At 41.9% G+C, this 13288-nt stretch overlaps 1 long non-coding RNA gene across 2 annotated transcripts; it reads right to left on the reverse strand.

Annotated features, from left to right (window-relative positions):
- Positions 1–205: 205 nt before the first annotated feature.
- Positions 206–2094, reverse strand: LOC134076129 (uncharacterized). 2 transcript variants are annotated; one of them, XR_009938543.1, is made up of 4 exons: positions 1937–2094; positions 928–1018; positions 609–669; positions 206–396 (listed from the first exon to the last, which is right to left on the reverse strand). It is a non-coding gene; the product is annotated as an uncharacterized LOC134076129 (long non-coding RNA). The 2 variants fall into 2 exon arrangements; XR_009938544.1 differs by lacking the exon at positions 1937–2094 and having other exon boundaries at positions 928–1065.
- Positions 2095–13288: the final 11194 nt, after the last annotated feature.

The following is a 13288-nucleotide window of genomic DNA, read 5'->3' on the forward strand; positions in this document are numbered from 1 at the left end:
CTATTGTGCATATGTATGTTGCCTTCTATGATGCAGTGAAGTGAGGGAGTTAGGTTAAGGTGGAGTAGGAGGGCAGTTAGGTGTGTGTGTGTGTGTGTGTGTGTGTGTGTGTGTATAAAAGTTGAGAAGTATTGCGAGTGTTGCGGAGTGCATGGAGAAGTGTGGTATATTGATATGAAGTGCTGCAGTCAGGTGTCCTATTTGGTGCCCATTACAGCATTGATGGCTGCCATGTTCGCATCAAGCCTCCATCACAAGATCAGTCATGCAATTTAAATAGAAAACATTTTTCCATTTTAACTACAGGCAGTATGCAACAACAAGGGGCTGTTTCTTGACATTTGTGTTGGCTACCCAGGGTCAGTCCACGATGCCCAGTGGGGGCTTTTTGAGCTCCTGTAACATTCAATGTGGTCACAGTTAGGGTACTGAAAATGCAACTTTTTAGGCTACTAAATACTAGCCCAGCTCTTTAACCACTACATTACGACTGGCATGCATGCCTTCCCCACACAGGTGAAATGTCAAACAAATTAGAAACTAAACAAATCATTCTTATATTTAATTAAATGTCATAGTAAACCTTGGCCTTGCCACAAACTACTTACTTTGTAGGGGGTTTGTTTAGGTTCTACCACTGCTTCCAGCCCCATCTCCTTCAGGATAACCCTTCAAGAACAATTTTACATGAATATCACTTAGATAGATAGATACTTTATTGATCCCCAAGGGGAAATTCAAGGTCCCAGCAGCTTAAGACACCACACACACAACATACAATACAATGTAAACAGGAAAATACAAAGCAAATCAACAAATCAACATGACCAAAGGAGCAGTCAAATACTATAGATAAGATGTGCATGAATGTACTGTTACTTTGTCATTTTAATTATGTATTTGATGTATTTATTTGCAACAACTTACTTCCATCCATGCTGGGCAGCATTCCTTTTGCTGGAGAAGATCCTCTTCTTGTTCTACCTCAGCTTGAGGCGGCCAATGTCCTCATCAGACCCTGAGCAAAAATGCATCTCATTAATAAGAAAAGTAATGTAATTCAAGTAAATCCCCCCATGTTTCAATGATTGTGCTACAAAACTGAGTGACAATGCCTTGTAATCCCTTGTAATGTAGTTGACATGTACAGTAAGTTACTTTGGACAAAAAGTGTCTGCTAAATGTAGGCCTAATGTAGGCTAATGTAAAAAAACAAACTATCAATCTCTGTTAGCACCAATTCATGGACGAATCCATTTGTTCATTCACTGATACCGTTGATAGGACAGACCCTCATGAGTTCATAATTTGTTTTATTGCTGAAGGATAGCCGTGCTAGTCAAGGTTATATGACTGCAAGTTTTGTGGATTTGTGATATCGTTAAACCAGAGTGGGTTAAAGCGGAGGATCTTTGGTTAAACTCTTAATCAAACTAGGCTACCTGACATCAATCAAAGGAAGCGAGGATGAAAAGGTAACGTTGTGTGTGGCCTGATGTCCCGTGTGTTTTTTCACAGTTAACGTTAAGACATTAGTGAAAGAAACTAGTGTTGTGTTGTTAGAGACGAAATGGTGACGATGCTTAGATATAACTAACGTTAGCTTGAAGGATAACAAAGTTGTTGTGACATTACCATTACATGTGAGTAAGCAGTTCAGTCATAAGTGTCTCTGGTTCAGTGCAATGATAATAAGAGTATTTTCAACTAACGTTAACGTGGGCTAACTTTATGCAGTAGGCTATCTTAACGCCAACGTCAAACCAGCTGAGGTAGGTAGTGTTAGTATTACACGTTAACTTTGTCTTAACGTTAAGTAAACCAACCGTAACGTTAATTAAAATAATATTGAGATGACTAAATTCCGACTCAACTGGCTACACAGGGGTGAATTCATTACCATAACGTTAACCATCAACAACAAAACATCACTTACATTTGTAGAGAGTTGTCCGTCTTGTCAGCTGGCAGGCTACAGAGACGGCTGTTTTGACTTTTCCCGGGAATCGCGATGGTCCGCAATGCATTATGGTCAAGGTTAGTCCAAGTAGTGTACAGCTTCTGTACCCTACATTTAGGCATATCACGCGACGAATTTGTAGGGGACGAAAGTAGTGAACGAACATAACAGTTAAATTTCGAACACCACTACAAAATGGCTGATTCACTACATAGTGCACTACATAGTGAACGAGTGAACTTTTCGAACATAGCTAATGTCTTGCCACATCACTTTCAGCATCTGCAAGATAGTCATTGCAATCAAAATTATTCCATCAAAAACATCGACCTGCTGTGGTGATATAGACCTCAGAAATGTACATTCAATGTAGTATTGACTGCAACCTGACATCCAACAGCAGTTGAGACAAAAATAAGTAGGCTACTGCACTGTACACGCGCCCCTATCCCAAGCTCTAGTCTCGTGCCACTGTCCCGACTCCGGAGTTGGAACAGTAGTGGCACTAGGGGCAGGACTGGACAGTTAGGCAAGTGACACACGGCAGGAGAGTATAGTACAGTTTTTGCTTCTACAGCTCCCCTGGCCTGAAGTTCATAATTGAAATTTCTGTTGTGAAGAGATGTACCCGAGTTCATATCATGCTCTCTGATCACAAGTTTAGCTTCAGGTTCACTTCATAGTGCCATGAAACATTCCATCTAGCAAGCTAACAAGCTAGATCAGGTCTAAATGAAATGTCATCCCATGAATTAGTTCCACTGTTCATCTGAAGAACAACTTAATCACAAACTCGTTGATAACGAGCACATCTGATGCCATTGCATGCATTAAGATCACGTTACTGTTCCCCCTTCATTGCATTTCGAATGTGCGTGAGCTGACTAGCTAACATTAGCTAACGCCATCAGGTTCAGCAAATAGGATTATAAATGTCATACAAACTCCTTGATAACCCCATATATTATCTAACGTTGCTCTAGGCCTACTACAGTAGCGTAACCAAGTGTGATATGTCTGACATTCCTTATTGACATAGGAACATTAAATTTAAGCTAGCCTCCCTCCACGTCTAAGGTTAGCTTGGTAGGCTAACGTAACGTTATGCTCTGAAATTTCGGTCATAACTAAGATACAAAAATAACAGTTAAACGAGCAGCACAAACAACTCGAATAACACTACGAGTACATACTGGTACAGTTGATATAGGAAATATATAACAATTTCAAAAAAGGTCGTGCTTTCGTTTACTTACCGCTGACAAAGTTAGGCAGACTCCAATGGAAGTGAATGAGGCAAACTCCGCGAATGTCACTGTTAAGAACTGTTGAGCTCTCCATAACGCGGAAGTAGCCTGAAAAAACGTCCGCCATTGTTTCCTATGGAGGTCTATGGGAGTGTCGCCACTCTGTTATATCTACCGCTCTGCTATTTCCCAATTTGCATACGAAAGCAGGCGGGGGACGCGGTAAAGTCTTTGGTGTTGTCCTTTGGACACTGCTCACAGCCTAAATTCAACAGGAACAAGGTGAATGTGGTTTTGAATTCTAGGACTCCTTTATATACTATTAATTTAGGGACTTCACGTAATTTAGGGACACGCAAAAGGCAATTAAAAGATTTGCCCTCAGATTTTGACGCTGTTAATTCGTTGTCTCATCAGGTCAGTCTATTTGTATTGTAGTATCAGCAGCCCCCATTTCCTTCAAATGCTTTCCACAAAAGAACTGAAAGTACATACATGACTAATGCAAGGATTGCTCGCTTGTACTTCATGAATGAATGTGACTTTGATGTGCTGCAGGGTGGCCATGAAGGCTTGGGCACCATTTTCCATCCCTGCACCTTGTGAATGTTGTAATTAAAATGGATCAAGCTCCATCTGTGCTCCATTACCTTCAGCCTGCTTTAAAAGGTCATCTAAATAGAGAGGATTAGCAAAACGTTTGTGTAACTCATGCACATGTACACTGTTATTATCCTCATGGCACTATAATGCCAGAATACCAATCAAGACCTTAAAAAGTAAATGGTAAACTATAAACAGTCAATGTGATATTCTGCCAATTTAACAGCAGAATATCACTTGACACATCACTGTGACATTTCAAGGTCATTAAATCAGTGTGATTTCATGTGAACCTTCTTAAAATGAACCCACACTGAGATTATCAACCAGTTCCTCAATTCACATCGTTTTAAAACGTGTTCAACCAAATTCTGACTATGGTTTGGCAGAGTCATCGCATAGCATTCATGGCAAAATGGCATACCTTGGCCCATTTTTGGAAGATTCACTGGTGTATTAAAAGACATCGCTGTGGATAGATGTGTCTTAAGACTGGAGAGTTGGCTTCAGAATACATAGTTAATGATCACACTGAACATCTTGAATTATGTTTGTCACAGAAGTCTGACTAAACTTACGAAATGAGATAGTCAGAGGCTATATTTATCTGTGATTACATTGTCATTTGTCTGGAATGATAGATTTCAGAGGTCAACTCTCTGAAGGTGCTTTGCATTTCATGTTAGAGCTTATCAAAATACCTCCAACAGAACTCGCAGTGGATTGTTTCTAGTGCATTCTGGTGAAGTTGCAACTGTTATTGCTGATGTAACCATTGGTTGTTGAGAATCCGTAATTGAGACAGACAACATGATAATCTTGATACTGTGTTGCTCTGAAATCAATTCAAAAGAATAACTATAATACATTGTATACACAGTATACTGGTAACTGTATAACTCACAGCTGTAATTTTTTTTTACTGTATTTAGCTGGTCATTTGAATGTGATATGCTTTAGTTTGTTAAAGGTTTACAAGCATATACACATAAACAATGCAACAAACACAATGAAGTTATATGGAATGTGACTGGTGGATTCACTGCTCTGATGCAGTGGAAATTAAAGTACTGTTTCACACTGGGATGCATGACTCTTAAAGTTGTGCTCATTGTATGAAGGGAATCACCATGTACTCCGAGTCATAGCATGATACAATTAGGGATGAGAAGAAACAGTGAAAATGTCTATTGAAGGAGACTTTACATGCACCTTTAAACAATGCTGAACACATTTTTCGGTGACATCTGTGAAGCCAGTGAAATGGTAACACATGAAGTAAGATTGCAATGCATTAGCCTGAGGCTGTTGGGTAAACAACTCGGGGGGGAAAAAAATCGACAATATATTTATGTACAAGGTCTGCCACAGTGGACATTCTGGATATTTTTAGCCAAAGACAGCACCCTCAAAAACAGAAACCCTCCTAAATTGTAATGACATGATTTGTCTTTCCTGTACCATGGAGTGGTGGAGCACTGGGCAGCAACAACGCTGTGTGATATAATGACTGTGGCCAGGTGAACTGGGCATCTGGTCAGACCCTGTTGATTGGGTAGGTTGGCTGTTGAGCCCTCGAGGTAGGCCTGCAACCATCACCGCTTCTGTTAGGAGGGGAAACAATCCCTCAGCACTAAAACCCCATCTGCAGGCCCGCCAGACAGAATGTGTGTGCTTGTAAAAAAAAAAAAAAAAAAAAAATGGATGTTGGGATGTTGTAAGATAGCCAAGGGAGTGTGTTAAACTGATAGAAAATGTAAAGTGCTATAGTCATGGATGTAATGCAGAATGATTGTCTGTCTCCGCTGTTTATTGGCCAGTGGATGGGCGTAATGGAGATAAATGTTTTTGTTGGCTGTTGCTGGTCCCTAGTGCTGACCTAATCTAGCCTTCAGTCGTCTCTTGCACACAGATAACCAAAACACACACACACACACACACACACAGACATACACACAGACATACACACACGCACATGCACACACATAGAGAGAACGACATACATACACACACACACACACACACACACACATACACACACACAGACACACACAGACACACACAGGCTCAGTGTCCAGACAGCTTGTGCTGTGAACAGAGGTTCAGGAGAAGGTCCTTGGGTGCCTAACCTGAGTTTTATGCCTTAATGACTCCTTGTTACTCTCCCAGCCAGTTCCCGATTGCCACCGGCACTTCCACCCTCTGCGTCCATTAGGGGCAGGGAACGCCGATCGATACGTGATGCAATTTCCCTGGAGAATGAGTACAGCTACTCCGCCGAGGTGTGCTGGGCCTCCACTCCCTCTCTCGTCACAGCCCCGTCATGTTTTTCACTTCTACATCCACCTTTTTTCTCTCTCGCTCTTTCTCTCTCTCTCTCTCTCTCTCTCTCTCTCTCTCTCTCTCTCTCTCTTTCGCTTTGTCCCTCTCCTGTATCCACTAGCCACGTTGAGCTATTTTTTGCATTGTTCCGCCGTATACCAACCATTTATCTAATTGGATCCAAATGTAATGGTGTTTGAAACAACTTGAGAGGGCAGCTCATCACATAGACAGCTCGGGCTCAGACAGGGTGTGAGTCATCAGAAAGCCATAAGTCAGCAGCTGGAGGTGGCTGTCCATTGGTCTGTTTGGTCTCCGGTGCACATATCTGTCTTTATGTAAAATATTGCCATCTCCAGAGCTGTGGCGGAAACTCTCATGAGATACCGTTGAAAATGTTTGTGGCATCAATCAACTTAATCTAAAATGTAGTGTGAAGAGAACCATTCAATTTTAGATAGCTTTGCCGTTTTCAAAATGGGAAATGTTTTTCCTTGAAATAGTACAAAGTCCAGTAATCTATTGTGTTAGCAGGACAGTGATGGTACACACATTCTACTTATCTATTTTGCTAGACATTTTTCCATATTCACTACCGCTGCAACTTTTGTGATAATAGCTGTTTTTATTCGCCTCTGATACAATCAGTTTTGTTTTACCACCTTCACATTCCCGTTTGCTGTCTTATCCAGCTCGCCTTCTCTTTGCCTCCTCTCTGTCACAACGTCACTGTTAGTCAGGGCTTGTCTGTGTGGGCTTTTGTAACAGGAGCCATGATTCACCCTGATGCAGAGACACACTTAAAAAAGAGTCTGGTCAGATCGATAAAGAGCCCTATTGAAAGAGGGAACGGACTTCTTTAAATGCCCACAACTTGGTTAATGATCGCGAGCATCAGGGTGGCGAGTCTCTGTTCTGTAGTGTGTTTCCATGACAACATGTTGTAAACATTGTTTACATAGACACACTGTTTGTCTGTGTAAGTTCATCTCGGTCGTTGTTGTGGTTTTGAAACTATAGGGTTCAGGGGATAGAGTTACTGTTGCAGTGATTAGTAGTACATTGGCAGCCAATTACTGATGTGTGATTGTAAGCTGTTTCACATGTAATAGCCAGTGCATATCAACAGCACCAGAGGCAGTATATATTTAAAAAAAAAAAAAAAAACAATATATGAAAAAGTTCTGCTTGGATGGCACTACTTTTAATGATGATGTGTTTATGTTTTATCCTTCTGCGTACAACCTAAACTCATAGCCCACCACAAACCATATGAAACAATCACTTGCCTTAATCTTACGAGTGGCTCCATATGCCCACTAATGACCTGCATGTGTGGTTTAACATGTGTGAAAATGTTCAACAAAAGACAGTCCTTCCCACACAGGCTTTATGCAAGGTGGAATTATCTTCAGATGTAAGCAACTGTTATCCTTTCTATAACTGAGTGTTTTTATCCCTTATGATAATGTGCAAATGAGCAGAAATGGCAATCTCACATGGAAATCGTAAAAGAGGGCATTTACTCTCTAATGAATGCTGTATTGGCATTTGCCCTTAATGTCATAGTGAATAGACGGTATGCAATAATTTGCCACTTTCTGTTGAAGCATGTTTTCATATGCAGCTAATACTGGTAGAATTTTCAATTCAGATTAATTTTCACAATGTAATGTCATGCGATAACACACCTGTCATTCCAGCTAGTTGCCAGGACAAACTCACCAACTACAGTGCCCTCCAAAAGTATTGGAACACATGCTTAAAGTTAAATATAAAATTGTCTTAATGAAAACATGAGGAAATATTCAACCTTTAAGGCCAGTTATTTCATGGATCCAGGACACTATGCACCTTGGTAAAGTCCCCTTGGCCTTTGGAATTAAAATAACCCCACATCAACACTATACCCTTCACCATACTAATAGATTGGCATGCTTTTATGTCAGTTATTAGCTGTTAGCTAATTAGCTGGTTTGAATTGCATTGAGCTCAATGAGAATGAAACCAGCTAATTAGCTAACAGTTAATACCTGACATAAAAGCATGCCAATCTCTTAGTATGGTGAAGGGTGTATGTAAAAGTCCGGCTTCAGAATGAAAGTCCTGTACTCATTGTAATTGGCACAACTCCTCAGCCAGGTAGATGAGCGAATTAGGCCATGTCCACACATACAGTAGCTGGGCATTTTTTAAAAATTGAGATTTTCTCTCCTTATTCATGTTGCAAAATAATTTCATCCACATGGATGGAACAGCCGTTGAAGGCTGCCGAGAACAGGTAAATCAAACCTGACAGCATTTTATAGAAAACGCCACAATCCAAAAAGTCTGTTTTTCCCTGTCCACACAAAAACACTGGAACAGAGTTTTTGAAAATCTCTTCTGTGGCCGGAGTTTTTTTTACATTTTTTTTTTTAATACGTTTTCAGTGACCAAAATAGAGTGTGGACGAGAGGCCAAAACACGTAAAATAAATCTCCATTTCAAAAATACCGGGCTACGAGTGGACATGGCCTTAGCGAAATCACCTGTGTTAAAAGCACAGGTAGAACCAATACATGGTACAACTTACTTTCTGAAGCTGAACTTTTACACATCTGCTTTTGGCCAAATGTGTCAGTATTTTATGAATATGACTGAAAACTATTCAGGATAGATACAAATGACCTGATCCTGTTGGTCATACAGAGGTCCCAATTACCTTGTAAAGTTTTATTTAAAGTAGGTCAATTTCAAACTGACAGGACTGAAAACATGCCTTTCATTTTGTAGATCTCAGACGGAGAACCATAAGACATGCAAGGGCCTTTTTGGCCTGTCAGTGTTCCAGCTCATCTGAATCTCATTTCGTTGTGAACTGCTGACAACCTGTAGTTCAGACATGTTTAATTGATGTAGACCACAGCCCCCTAAACTAGAGTCTTGACTTGCTGAGGCATCTCTATCACTTAAAAGATGAAAGCGGGGAGCAGTAAGGGCGTCATTAAAAAAAGAAAGAGAGATAGAAAGAGAGAGAGAGAGAGAGAAAGGGTAGAGCCGCTGACAAGAGAGGGGCGAGGCAGGAGAGAAGGACTGAAGGGAAGAGAGGAAACTTTCTGGTCGAGAAAGCTGGGGAGGAAGAGCGAGTTCAGTCGGTGGTGTTAAATAATTTACCCCTCAGTGATCAGACCAGATCTAATTAGCCTTTGTTCTCCTCCTATAATTGGGGGGTCGGGCTGGCGGGAAGGAGGGATGGAGCGAGGGAAGGAGGGAGAGGATGAAGGGAAGGGAAGTCATGGCTGAGGTGTTTGGCTGTGAAATGGGATCAGAGACCAGTGGGGGGCTGCCCGCTGTGCTCTCGCAGTGAGGGGCTTTGTTAAAGGGCAGCAGGAACAGGGTGGCTGCTGTGGCATCAGCACAACAGGCATCGCTGGTGTAGCATCCAGGGTGACCGGGGGACATGCCCACTCCCACTCTCTCTCTCCCCGCACTTGACTCACTGTGAAAAACCTGTCTTTGGTGCTATAGTGGCTCCTCTTTCAGTTGTTAAAGTGGAACAGTCTCTGCTTGTTCAGAGATTGAGCCTCTACCTCTCAGATTTCTACCGAACAATTTCTGGAGAAAAAAAAATTGATAGTAAAATATATATGGGAAAGATACGGTAAAACATCATCACTGTACTGTACCTTGGACACAGTGCAATGTTTAAGATACAATTTGTCATAAATGTACTCAAACGTCATAGTAACCCTAGCCTGTCTGAACTATAGTGGTTATGATACAGTCCCTCTGCCTCCCTGAAATGAATAACAGAACCTCTCTTAGAGATGATCGGGACCACAGTAATTACCTGTAATTGACCAACTACCCCACAGTGACCACAGCTTTCGCATAATCAATCCCAATGTCCACTCAAACGTCAAGCAAGGTGCATCTTTCCATCCATCTATATTGCTGTCTGACGTTTTCCATAGATAGGTCGCGGCCTTTTACAGCCCATCCAGACACTGGACCAAAATAAATGTCTGAAGTGGAAAATGGCACCTAATGGCCCCGCAGGCATCGGCTTTCAAGCCCCTCGATGGCAGTCTGGAAGTCTTTGTTCAGCACAAACACATTTTCTGGAAAATAGGTTTATGTGCAAAAGAGAGGAAGAGATATATCGAGAGGGGGATTGAAAAAGACGGAGGGAGACAGATGACGAGAAGGGCATGACAGAGAGCGAGATGAAGAAAAGGATGAGGTGGGGGACTCTGGGATGGGGGGGCACCAGACAAGGAAAGGAAGGATATAATAGCAAAGAAATAAAACCAGTCCGTCCACACATCTGAAAATGGTGGACCCAAGCTGTGATTGGTCTTAGTGTGGCTCTGAGGCTGCAGGGGCGGTAAACTGCTGAGAGCAGCCCAGACAATGCAGCTGGAGGACCTCAAGACTCTCTCGGTGTTAAGAATCTGTGCAGGGTGTCACAGCCTCAACCACATTCAGCAACACTGAGAGGAGGAGGGGAGGGGAGGCAGGCAGGGCGGTGTGGTGGTGTGGTGTGGTGGGGAGGTGGAGTGCCAGAGAGACAAGGGGACAGGAGAGCAAAGAGAAAGAGTGACCGGCATCCTGCAGAGGTAATTTGCCTTAGGCCTTAAAGAGCTTACTTACACTGCGGGGCGACTGACACACTCTGGCTGACGTGAGGGGAGGAGAGAGACAGAGTGTTGCAGGGGAAAGCACACAGTGAAAGCATCGCCGAATTGGTGTCTTTGTCTTGCCGAAGAGAAGGGTTGTGCTGTGCAGCAGAGGGAGAAAGCGAATGAGGGGAAAGGTAGAGAGATGAAACAGGCCTGTATAATGACTCCTCGAGAGCAGCTGCTTGATGTTAAACAGCCATCAACGGGCTCCGCTCTCCTCTCTGGCTTCCTTTCGGCTTCATTTCCAATCTCCACAATCTCCAGAGGTGGGACAAAGTCAGTGATTGACAAGTAGCAAGTAAGGCCCAGGCTACACACAGGGTCCACAACTGAAGAATTGAACTGTACAGGGACAGATTTGGGTAAGCCTACAACATTGACGCAGTAGACTTTAGACATTAATAATCAGTCAGTCAGCATCATGTATTAGCGTTAAAATCATGAATCATGACTGCTGGCACAATCGAAGACGATCTGCATCGATATATAATCAACCAGAAGAAGTCAGAATGTGGTATTGTTAAAGGTGCTCTAAGTGACATGGAGCAAACATCACCTCACCATCCAGTAGCTGCCTGTGCCCTGAATATACTGTAAAATAAAATGTTGTCGCTTACAGTAGTGCACCTCCTTTAATTCTCATTTATTGTATGAAACAATTAGCCATTGCAGCATAGCCTATAGGTTGTTATGCTAGCTCACAACAGCCTTTAAATAGGCTAATGTTATTATTTTAGTCATAATATGGGCTTGTTTAAAAAAAACGGCATAGGATAGATCACAAACTGTTTATTTCTTGCAGGTCGAAAAACACTCCTAAACCTTATGGATAGCCTTCCCAGAAGAGTTGAAGCTGTTATGGCTGCAAAGGGTGGACAGACGTCATATTAAACAGATTAAGAATGGGACTGAAGTTCATATACAGTATGAGTCAAGGCAGGTGAGCAAATACTTTTGGCATTATAGTGTATATTGATGCGTGGGAACTATAGCCTACTGAGAACCATATGAAACACATATGTGTTTGCAATGTATAATACTTAAAGGGATATTCCGCCATTTTTGGAAATACGCTCATTTTCCACCTCCCCTCGAGCAAAACAATCGATATTTACCTTGTTCCCGTTCATCCAGCCATTCTGTGAGTCTGGCGATACAACTTTTAGCTTCAGCCTAGCATAGATCACTGAATCGGATTAGACCATTAGCTTCTCGCCTGCTAGCTTCATGTTTAAAAGTGACTAAGATTTCTGATAATTTTCCCATTTAAAACGTGTCTCCTCTCAAGTTAGAAAGTGCAATAAGACCAACTGAAAATGAAACCTGGCGTCTTTCTAGGCTGATTTGACATGGAACTACACTCTCATCTGGCGTAATAATCAAGGCAACTTGCAAACGTACCATAGGCGCAGTGATATCGTACGCAGCATCTGAAAATAGTCCCCATAGACATCAAGCAGTAGTAGTGCCAGTAGCTGCAAGTTGCCTTGATTATTACGCCAGATGAGAATGTAGTTCCATGTCAAATCAGCCTAGAAAAACGGCAGGGTTCATTTTCAGTTGGTCTTATTGCACTTTCTAACTTGAGAGAACACACGTTTTAAATGGGAAAATTACCAGAAATATTAGTCACTTTTAAACATGAAGCTAGCAGGCGAGAAGCTAATGGTCTAATCCGATTCAATGATCTATGCTAGGCTGAAGCTAAAAGTTGTATCGCCAGACTCACAGAATGGCTGGATGAACGGGAACAAGGTAAATATCGATTGTTTTGCTCGAGGGAAGGTGGAAAATGAGCGTATTTCCACAAATGGCGGAATATCCCTTTAATGTAGTACAAATAGTGCACACATCAGATATGTGCATTTGACACATGCACCACATGTGAGTGTGATGAGTTGCAGAGTCAGACTACAGATGCTTGGGCCTGCCAAGTCCGATTCCGGCTATATTTCTCCTTCTTCTCCTTCCCTTTACCTCAGGATTAAGATGATAAGAACTTAGGCTAGCAGTCAACTTGAATGCCACAGCTTTGAATAAAATTGTGTAGCGTGCTAATCATGCTAACCAGATGTAATAGCAATTTAGCAACAACAGTCCCTACTTGCACGTTTGTGAATATTTGGATTGAATGTGTGTACTGAGGAGAAGTGTGTCCGTTGAAACAGAGAAACCGAGGCAAGGAGAGGATGTGTACAGTAGGCTACTAGGCCTACTATAGGCTTTTTTTCATATTGCTTTTTAGCTGATTCATGGTGCATTATTACATTCCTATAAAGCAAGGTTGGATGTTGTCGCTTCAACATCTGTAAACATCACCATGTTGATCCTGCATGTGTAGGCAATAACTAGAGTGTTGTCTCTGCATCACTAGGCTGCACCCAATGGCATTGGTGTTCTCAGGCTTTGCTGATCATATCGGCAATATCAGCACACTTTTTTCCCCCTAAGATAGATAAATGTTATAGTTTTATCTATTGAATATAATATCA

The sequence above is a fragment of the Sardina pilchardus genome, chromosome 3 (genome assembly GCF_963854185.1).
Source record: "Sardina pilchardus chromosome 3, fSarPil1.1, whole genome shotgun sequence".
NCBI classification, from domain to species: domain Eukaryota; kingdom Metazoa; phylum Chordata; class Actinopteri; order Clupeiformes; family Clupeidae; genus Sardina; species Sardina pilchardus.